This window comes from Dipodomys merriami, unplaced genomic scaffold (assembly GCF_024711535.1).
Source record: "Dipodomys merriami isolate MVZ:Mamm:240054 unplaced genomic scaffold, mDipMer1.0.p SCAF_1793, whole genome shotgun sequence".
Taxonomy (NCBI): domain Eukaryota; kingdom Metazoa; phylum Chordata; class Mammalia; order Rodentia; family Heteromyidae; genus Dipodomys; species Dipodomys merriami.
The window spans coordinates 1-10829 of NW_027203152.1; positions in this window are offsets into that span (position 1 = coordinate 1).

Here is a 10829-nt window from a genome sequence, read left to right on the forward strand (position 1 = left end):
CCCATCTTTGCAAATTTCTTACAAAAGACTTTTGCAAGATGCAGCTGGATGTTTCTGTTTCTGCATCTCCTTTCTGTAATGTCTTGTTTTGGTGAATAAGCAGTTGTGGTAAGTTTCTCTGTCTGATACAGAAATCAATAAAACATAAATATGGAAAAAAGAACTTTGCCTCTTAGTAGCCAACAGCCTAGATTAGGAATTACAGATATAAACCATCAAGTGAGTTACAAGGTAAGAGCATGTTGTTGACTCACAGGCTGAGCAGACAGTTCTCACTCATAAGGATCAAGACTCAAGGATCTCTTCATCTTCCCCTTCAAAGAGTCCTTTCTAAACTTTGTCCACTTCTTTCAGATTCAGGGGTATGATTGCCTGGAGTCTATGAGATCCTTGCATCTACCTATGACCCTTGAATTTAAAATCGATAATTACATAATTTAATTATTACATAAATTAGTGCATAATAAGTAAGAAAAAATAATATTACCTTAAAAAGAAGCATCTAAAGCCAAGAGCTATGGACTCATTCCTGCAATCCTAGCTACCCAGCAATCTGAGATCTGGATGCTAACAGTTCAAGGCCAGCTTTAGTGATGAAAAGTCAGAGGTACTGTGCCTCTCATCTAAAATAAAACCAGGCCAGAAGCATGGCTCAAATGGTAGAATGATACCCAAGCAAATACAATCAGCAAATATTAGACCCAGTACCAAATAACACAAACAAAAATAAGCTTCTAGTTAAAAAAAATATGTATAGAGAAGAGGCAATGTTCAGAGACTGGAGAATTTTAGTATTACTGTAGATGCATTTTGCATCTAATATGAAGTAAAATGCCTTTTATAGTATGTTTATCTTTGAAAGTTCTACTTTAAGTAAAAGGTTTTTTTTATTGGGGGGGCAGTCCTGGGGGCTGAACTCTGGGCCTGGGCTCTGTCCCTCAGCTCTTCAGCTCAAAGGGAGTGCTCTACCACTTGAGCCATAGCGCCACTTCAAGCTTTTTCTGCTTATGTGGGCTGAGGAATCAAACCCAAACTTTGCATTTCAGATATTCAAGTGACTGAATTAAAATATGCAAAAACAAGCTAAAATTAAGCTATTCCAAATATGACCATTTACTTTCATAAATGTAAAATAATGAAGATATAAGCTGAGTGCCGGTGGCTCACGCCTGTAATCCTAGCTACTCAGGAGGCTAACATCTGAGGATCGTGATTCAAAGCCAGCCCGGGCAAGAAAGTCCATGAAACTCTTATCTGTGATAAACCACCAGAAAATCAGAAGTGGCACTGCAGCTCAAGTGGTAGAGCTCTCGCCTTGAGCTGAAGAGCCGAGGGACAGCACTCAGGCCCAGAGTTCAAGCCCAATGACTGACCAAAAAATAAAATAAAATGCAAATATGACACTGGGGCACCTGTAGTTCATGCCTATAATCCAAGCCAATGAGGAGGCTCAGTGCGGAGGATCATGGTACAAATCCACTTTAGGCTAACAAATCCAAGAGAATCGTACCTTTAATTAAATCAATTGGACTTAATTTAATTAATTAAAATAATTAAAAGACAGATATGATGATTATTTGGCTTATTTATTCTTTCTTCAAGAATTGTCCACATTATGTAATAGCTACCAGCTGTCTGTGTGTGTGTGTATGTGTGTGCATTCCATCCTCTGTTTCCTAATTTCATTTCCAAGTTAATTTTGGAAGCTAGAAAACAGACAAATTCTTTTCTTCTAATTCAGTGTTCATGCCAATTTCTTTGAATATTTTTAGATCTACAGACATTTGGAAGAACTAATTTAGAAAACTTCTTTTTTTCAAAACATCGAACTAAAATGTTAAGAACTTTGGTACCAACTTCCTTTAGTAATGAAGTCTAGAAGTCTAGATGGAGGGACTTACCTAGTGCTCACATTTTGAATGAGGGCTGTGGCCACCAATGAAATATCTTGTGCTTTCTTTGCCTTGATACCTTTGTCATTTCTCTTCATTTGTGTCTGGAGTCACAGATTTTCTGGGTTATTTTTCACCATTTACATAAACCAAAGTTTCTAACTTCTGAGGCTTCTTTCCCCCCTCCTCCAACCTCCAACTTGGGCTTCTTTTTTAGATAAGCAAATGTTTCTATATGAACTACAAAGAATGACATGTTTCTTAAGTCCCATAAATGTTAAGACATTTTAAAAAATTCCTCAGATGAAAGCCAAGGACACTGCCATATAATGATCCTTATTACTTCCTAATGAAAGTTCTGACTTTTCTCTAAGTCTCAAGAAAGAGATCATTGTCTTTGGTCTCCTTTTTTATTTTGTTCTTTAAATGGAGAGAGGATTCTACTGGAAGAGAAGAAAGTGTTTATCAGACTTTTGATTTCTTTTTTAAAATTTATTGTGAAAACACTGTACAGAGGGGTTACAAAGGTTACAAGGTAATGAGTGCATTTCTTATCAAGCATTGTTGCCTCCTTCTTTGTTTCCCCTTCCCATCCCTCCCCATCTCCCCAGCCTCCCCACCAAAGTTGTGAAGTTCGTTTTTGACATAATGTCTTGTACATCTCATTGTTGCAATGGGTCCACCTGTATCCCTATTTAAACAATTTGGTTTTTCCGTTCCCCTCCACAAATTATACCAACATCAAATACAGTGAAAACAGGGATTATACCTTGTGGAAGGGACATACAAAGCAACAAAGAAATTATAACTATGTTAGAAACAATCTCAAGAAAGAAAAAACATTTGAATCCTTATCTTGGGGTTCATTTCGCCTAACATCAACTTATCTGACCTTTTCTGCTTGTCTCAGATATATACTAGTAATTGCAAATAAGGGAAACCATGGGACTTATGTTTCTTTGGGCTTGGCTTACTTCACTTAATAATATTTTTTCCAAGTTTTTCCATTTCCTAACAAATGGGGCAATGTCATTCTTTGTGATGGAGGCATAGAATTCCATTGGGTATACATACCACATTTTCTTGATCCATTCATCTACTGGGGGGCATCTGGGTTGGTTCCATATCTTAGCTATGGTAAATAATGCTGCAATAAACATAGTTGTGCTGATAGCTATAGTAGGGTCTTGTTTGCGATCATTTGTGTAAATGTCCAAAAGTGGGATTGCTGGGTCATAGGGGAGCTCTATGTGGAGTGTTTTCAGGAATCTCCATACTACTTTCCAAAGTGGTTGAATAAGTTTACTACAAAGTGTTATCAATAGCTTGCATCTTGAAATTATTCTGGCCCTATTTTCTCTTATCAGAGAGAGCATTTTAAACCTAAATAGTACAGTATTTATGTAGTACTGAGAAGAGGGCAAAAGTGGGAAAGAAGTGGTATCTTTATGTACAAAATGACCTGGGACAAGGGCTGCCTAATCAGCATATCTGAGATTTTAGAAATAAGGATAATGAGAAGTGGGTATCGAAAAGGAGAGTTTTGGCTAGCTGAAATATATCTTTTTGAGTAGGCTAAAAAACTACAGACCATAAAAAGTACAAAACAACAATTAAGCTCTAGAACTTGATGTCCAGTATCCCAAATGATAGATAGTCCCAGTGCAGAAAAGTTAACTTCTTATAGACAGCTGCTCAGAGGCATTAGACTTGTGAAATGTTTGTCATTAAAAAACCTAGAGACCTGAACCAATTATTAAAATGTCATTGGCAATTTCATTCGTAAATTGTGAAAAACTGGGTTTACAAAGTATGGATTTGTAGCTGAAGCTTAGGAGGTACTGTAATACAAGATGAATTTGAAAATTTGTTCAAAGATATCAGGCTTAACGGGAACATTAAAAAAAACAAAACCTAACAAGTTGGCCTATCATGAAGAGTCTTCAAAGGTGTACACATATTCGGTTTAGGTAGTATACTTTTAAGGGAAAATTCACTGCAGAAGACTTTCTAAAAATAGAATACATGGGCTGGGAAGATGGCTCAGTGGTAGAGTGCTTGCCTTGCATTCAAGAGGCCCTCGGTTTGATTCCATAAGCAGAAAAAGCTGGAGGTGTTGCTGCAGCTCAAGTGGTAAAGTGCTCGCCTTGAGCTGAAAAGCTGAGGGACAGCACCCAAGCCCAGATTTCAAGCCCCACCACTGACACCAAAAAAAAAAAAAAGGAATGCATTACTGAATGTGGATGACTGAACTAGATTCTGCTTCCAGTGCTGTCTGCCACCAGCTCCATTTCAGAGCTATGAACACATACATGGTAGTTTGTGTGTTTAGAGCAACAGAGTGTATGGGTATGAGTAGTAAAATGTTTCAAGCAATGCAACATCTTGCATGTTTTTGACAGAGAGGTATTACCCTTTACATGTTTGAATCCTAATCAGAAAATGTAAATTCTAGATTTAAACACTAAAAGGAAAATAGAAAATGTTAAGTATTCAGGTCAACTAACACAGGTTCCTTATATTCTATCATTAGCCATGGTATTTAGGTTCTATCTTGCCAAAAGAAACAATATGTAGACTAATAAAACTACAATATTAGACCAGAAAATAAAATAATTGTGCTGATATTATATTTGTTAAATGAAAGGGTGAGTAAATTCATACAGCAATGTTATTAGTATTTTGATTAGTTTCAAGACACATCTAAACTTTAACCTTTTCTTTCCTCTCCTTTCTCTTCTCCTCCCTTCTCTTCCTTTTCCTCTCTCTTTCCTCTCTTTCTTCCTTCCTTTTTTGCTTCCTTCCCTCCTTCCCTCTTTCCCTCCTTCCCTCCTTCCTTCCTTCCTTCCTTCTTTCCTTCCTTCTCCTTCCTCTTTTTTATTTTTTTGTGTTGTCCATATTTTTACATTTATTTATTTTAAGGAATGTTAATGGTATTTTATTTTATTTTAAAACATGATCATAGTGTATAGTATTGTCATGCCTATTATAATTATTTACTCATAATTAGAAGTTACCATAAAACCATAAAATATTTTATTGACTATTTTTAGACTTGATCATTGTACTTGTCTCTAGTTTGTCTTGATAAATTCCTATCCATAAAGTTTAGATCAAAGTATAAATATTTAAAGCCCTGAAATGTACTGAAAAGAAACCGGCCTCACTGGTTATACATTTCAGAACCTTTATATAGAGATCAAAGTATTCTTTAAAGTCACTCTTACTGAAAGTTAGTGTATATATTTTTTTAAAGTCTACAGATCTGTGTTCCAATCAATTTTATCTTATTTAACTTGCTCAGCTGTAGTTTACTGATATGGATTATTTTTTAAAAGATATTCAATATAAAGTCAGTTTTGAGAAATGAATACATTAGCATAGAACAAGAAATTGAACTTTCCTTTCAGAAATAAAAATTGGAAATATGGCATCAAATTTAACCTGAGGACAAACCAAAAGAGAATATGAATTTGTAATTAATTTACTAGTTAGTGCCAAGATGGCATTCATAAATGATTCTGTTTAAGTTTAGCACTGTTGGAGTGTTTCTGCATACTCACATATTCTTGAGATGTAAGAAGCACTGAAGTGTTTGAAATGTTGAGACTGGAACATAGAAAATGTGTGAGAACCAGCTTGACAGGTGTCAGAGATTTCCTTATGAAAATCTCACTACTTTTCCCCCAAAACTACTGCAAAGAAATAGCATATAGAACTCCTTCAGCAAGGTCAGAACAGATCCTAAGAAAGGGAAGAAAGGGGGAGCTAAAAGTGTGCAAAAAACAAGGTTAATCATTCCAAAGACATAATTTTAACATTACAGATATTTGCTTTTAGTGCTGAACAAAGGTATATGTGTGTGCTTAAGGATGGGTAGTGCGCAGGTTTTTAAGAGACTCAAGACATGATTAGTATCTCTGTCTAGTGAGCATGCCACCCTTCAAAATAGCTTGTGCTATTACTACACTATGATTAACCTGTAATGCAACAGAAAAATAGACTCACACCACATTGCTTTCTATCATTCTCTGAAATCATTTTTTAGAAAGTGCCATAAGAAAAAATTACACTTCAGCTTTGGTAGTTGGGTGGATAGTTCAGTGCGTAAGGTGCAGGTATAGATTATTCGATCTAAATTCTATTCAATACATCTATTTTATTAGTAGATTATATCTGCTTTTCATATATGATGCAATGTAAAACATTTTTTTCAAAATAACAAATGGAATTTAATTTATGTTAAACATAAAACAATGTTGGGTGTAACAATGTTTGACAAGAAATGTCCTTATTACCTTGTTTATGTAACTGTAACCCCTCTGATATCACCCTTATAATAACATAATATTAAATTTTTAAAAAGTCTCTACCTCTCATGCTAAAAAATAACATCAGACCTGAGCACTTAGAGATTTCTTACAATCATTTATAAGGCAAGCGTATATTTGTAAAAAAAAAAAAAAACCAGATTGGGGAAGGTGGAATAAACAGGCATCTTATGGTAACAGGAAAGTAATTTCATCTTTTCTTCCTTAAGAATATTAATCATAACTCTTCAGGATACTATACCATTTGCAAAGAACAGATAAAGCAATGATATAATCCATAGTCCTCAAGGGATTTATAATCTCATTAGAGCATCCAAGCATAAGCATAAACAAATATATGGCAATAAAAAGAAGCCAAGGCTCAATGCCAAGAGATTTCTGTAGACAGTAAGGTTATCTGTGGCATATCAAACAGAGTGGTGCATTTAAATATAAATGAATATTTAAATGTACCTACAGTTATATCTATTTTAAAGTTCCTTGGATAGTACAGATACATATACTGAAGATAAAATTATCTTGAGTAACAAGAAAAAAAATGAAGCTATGTCTATCCAGTGATAACTTAGAGATAGTGGTTTCAGATAAGCAGGTATTTAAGTGTTCAAACCACTCTCCAAAAATGATGTCGATTACCTTTGTATAGTAATCAGAGTGAGTTTCTAGTATCACCCAGGTAGAATCCATTTTTAAAGACTTCTGTTGGAAGTGGCACTGTGGCTCAAATGGTAGAGTGCTTGCCTTGAGCTGAAGAGCTCAGGGACACTCAGGTCCAGAGTGCAAGTTCAATGACTGACAAAAAAAGACTTTCATATATAATAACATATTTATTTCAAAACTTAGACTTGTATTAATACCACTCACCAGGAACATTGTTATAAACACCTCAATCTAAGTGTTGATTTGGATTTATTTTCTGATGCTGGTACTGGGCTTTATAAGCATGTTTGCTGAGCTTTTTCTGTTGAGGCTGATGCTGTAAAAATTGAGCCATACTTCTACTTCCCAACCTTTTAATGCTTTATATTATTGTTTGCTATTTTCATTTCTCACTCAAGTCAGTTTTTAGAAGTACTGCTATTGACAGTACTATGTAGTTGAGTTCACTTTTCCCCTTAAAGACTTTGTATCATGGCCACCAATTAATTGCTAATAATTACTACTCATTCATGCCATTCAGCATTCTTTCACATCTAGTCCTTGTTGCTTTTTACCAACCATATCATCCTCTACATTACTTGAAAATGGTTGTCTGAACAACTTTCCATGTTTGCTGTGAACGATTCTTTATGGTACCATAAATAAATACTACTATCTTTTTCTTCTTTTTTTTAATGCTAGTACTGGGGCTGAACTCAAGGCCTAGGTACTATCCCTTAGCAGCCATGTTTTCCCCCAAAGCTGGCCCTCTACCTACCATTTGAGTTACAGCTCCACTTCTGGGTTTTGGTGGTTGATTGGAAATAAAGAGTTTCATGGACTTGCTCAGGCTGGCTTTAAGCTCCAATCTTCAGATCTCAGCCTCCTAAGTAGCTAGGATTACCGTGAAGATCCATTTGTGTCTGGCTATAGTCTTTCCTCTTTCCTGTTGTCTTTAGCATTCTCATGACATTTAAGAGGGCAGTAATATGAAGTTAATTGAGTTCTTTTTTTCCTAATAGTTCACTGAGGGTTGATGATATTTTTCCTAGTCCTTTTATATACTGCATATGTGCCCAGAGTCTAAAAAGACAAATAGTTCAAATTGTTTATTGAGATAGATTTAGTGCATAATTTTTAGTCTGTTAAGGTTTTGGATATCTATAACAGAGAACCAGAAATCAGATGTTTTAACAACAAAAAAAATTACCGTCTCTGTCCAGAGACTACAAGTTCAAGGTCAAGAGGTCACCAAGTAAGGCTGGTTGCTTCTGAGGACTTGGAAGACAGTGGCTTTAGAGTATTCCTTGCTTTTATAAAGCTTTTTTGGTCTGTTGCAGGATAATTTCCATCAACGCATTTTTTTACCTTCATCTAGCTGCCTAAATTTTCTCTATTAATACTACCTTAAATATTTTATTGTAAAATTCTCCTTTGATATCTCAGCTTGAAGACTTTACTCCTCAACAGAGTCTATTTTTGGATGAGGTGAGCCCAATTCACAATGATGATGTTGATGCAATAATATAGATCAATGGCTATTGAAGAATTTAGTTTGCAGGTTATTTCCTATGTTGCTATTTTTTCTCTTCCTGAAGTGCTCCTATGACCCTATAACATGCCTATAAAATGTCTTACTTTCCTATTTTTCCATACCCCTCTTTTAGCATAGACTTAAGAAACACTTGACACCAAGTTTCAATCTTGTTTTACAAAGAGCTTGAGTGATTTGAGTCAAGAGGATCTAACAAACTACTGAAACATTTCCAAGTTTCATACTGTGTATTTGTTTATGTTCCAGTTAGCCTGGTTCATGGCTCTGAATGATTATCTAATCACATTGCTACACAATATTGCAAAGTAGACAACTGCATAAGTTTTCCTTGATCGGTCATCATGGAAAATAGAATCTTGATTCGATGTGGTTCCAGATGGTGGTTTGCTTACAATAGTTCAGATTTAATCATGGTCATTATAAAGGAAATGCAAATAAATTATACAACCTTTGTGAGAATTTTTATGTTATGTGCAACTACAGGCTTTCATTAAAGGCATTGTAGAGACAAAAGTAGATTTTCTTTAGGATTTAAAAAAATATTTCTGTTATCTTCACCGTATGAATAATTTAATTTTTAAAACCAGTACCTCATAGTTTTGATTGTTATTTACTTGCTGTTCATTGCTTTGAGCATGTCAAGATGCAATATTTTTTTCAGTGTTCTTAAACCTGCTCTCCAGAAACATGACAAGTGGGTTAAGATTATTACTAGCATTGTCAATTTTTTCTGAGAAAATATTTTTAGTATATATTAGTATAAAATCTCTGTAGTTTAAAAATTATTTATATAAATTCAGTATGCAACATTTTATGCTAGCTGTCCAGAATCCTGCTCTGTATGACTTACAGAACATTTATTTTTACCACTGAAGTCATAAAAGTTGTTTTCCATATCCTCTGTCAAACTTAACTACAGGCAAAAAGCAGTAAGAAATTACCTGTCAAGGGTATAAAGTTAACCCCCCAAAATCAATGGCTTTTCTGTATGCCAACAAAAAGTATGCCAAAGAAAAGTGTGGCTGAATTTAGGAAAGTAACTCCATTTGTAATAGCCCCACAAAAAATAAAATACCTAGGAATTAACTAAACCAAAGAAGTGAAGGACCTCTATGATGAAAACTTTAAAATCTTGAAAAAGGAAATCAAAACAGAACTTAGAAAATGGGAAAAACTCCCATGCTCCTGGATTGGAAAGATTAACATCGTGAAAATGGCAATACTTCCCAAGGCTATCTACAAATTCAATGCGATACCTATCAAAATTCCAACCTCATTCTTCAAGGAAATAGAAGAGGCAATCCAAAAATTCATATGGAACAATAAGAGACCCCGAATAGCAAAAATGCTCCTCAACGGAAAGAACACTGCTGGAAGAATATCAATACCAAATTTCAAACTCTACTATAAAGCCATAGTAATCAAAACAGCTTGGTATTGGCATAAGAACAGACCTCAGGACCAATGGAATAGAATTGAAAACCCAGAAATGAACCTACAGACCTATAGCCATCTAATCTTCGATAAGGAAGCTAAAACAATAGAATGGAAGAAAGACAGCCTCTTCAGTAAATGGTGCTGGCAAAATTAGCTAACAACTTGTAGAAAACTAAAGCTAGATCCTTATATATTACCTTGCACCAGAATCAACTACAAATGGATCAAAGACCTCGAAGGCAAAGCAGACACTCTGAAAACATTACAGGATGGAATAGGAGAAACCCTAGGTCTCCTTGGCTCAGGCCGAAATTTTCTGAATAGAGACTCTGAAACACAACAAATCAAAGAAAGGTTGGACAAATGGGATTGCATAAAGTTGCAGAGCTTCTGCAAGGCAAAGGACATAGCTAGCAAGATCAATAGAAAGCCCACCGATTGGGCGAAGATCTTTAATAGCCATACAACAGACAAGGGTCTCATATCTAGAATATACCTGGAACTCAAAAAATTAAATCCCCCAACAACAAATCTTCAAAGAAACAACTGCCCAATAAATAAGTGGACTAAAGACTTACAGAGAAACTTCTCTGAAGAAGAAAGAAGGATGGCCAATAGACACATGAAGAAATGCTCAACCTCCCTAGCCATAACAGAAATGCAAATCAAAACAACATTGAGATACCACCTCTCCCCAGTTAGAATGGCTAAAATCAAGAACTCTAATAACAACAGATGCTGGAGGGGATGAGGACAGAATGGAACCTTATTGCATTGTTGGTGGGAGTGTAAACTTGTTCAACCAGTTTGGAAAGCAGTATGGAGGTTCCTCAAAAGACTCCACATAGAGCTCCCCTATGACCCAGCAATCCCACTTTTGGGCATTTACCCAAATGTTTACAAACAAGACCACACTAAAGCTACCAGCGCGACTATGTTTATTGCAGAATCATTTACTATAGCTAAGATATGGAA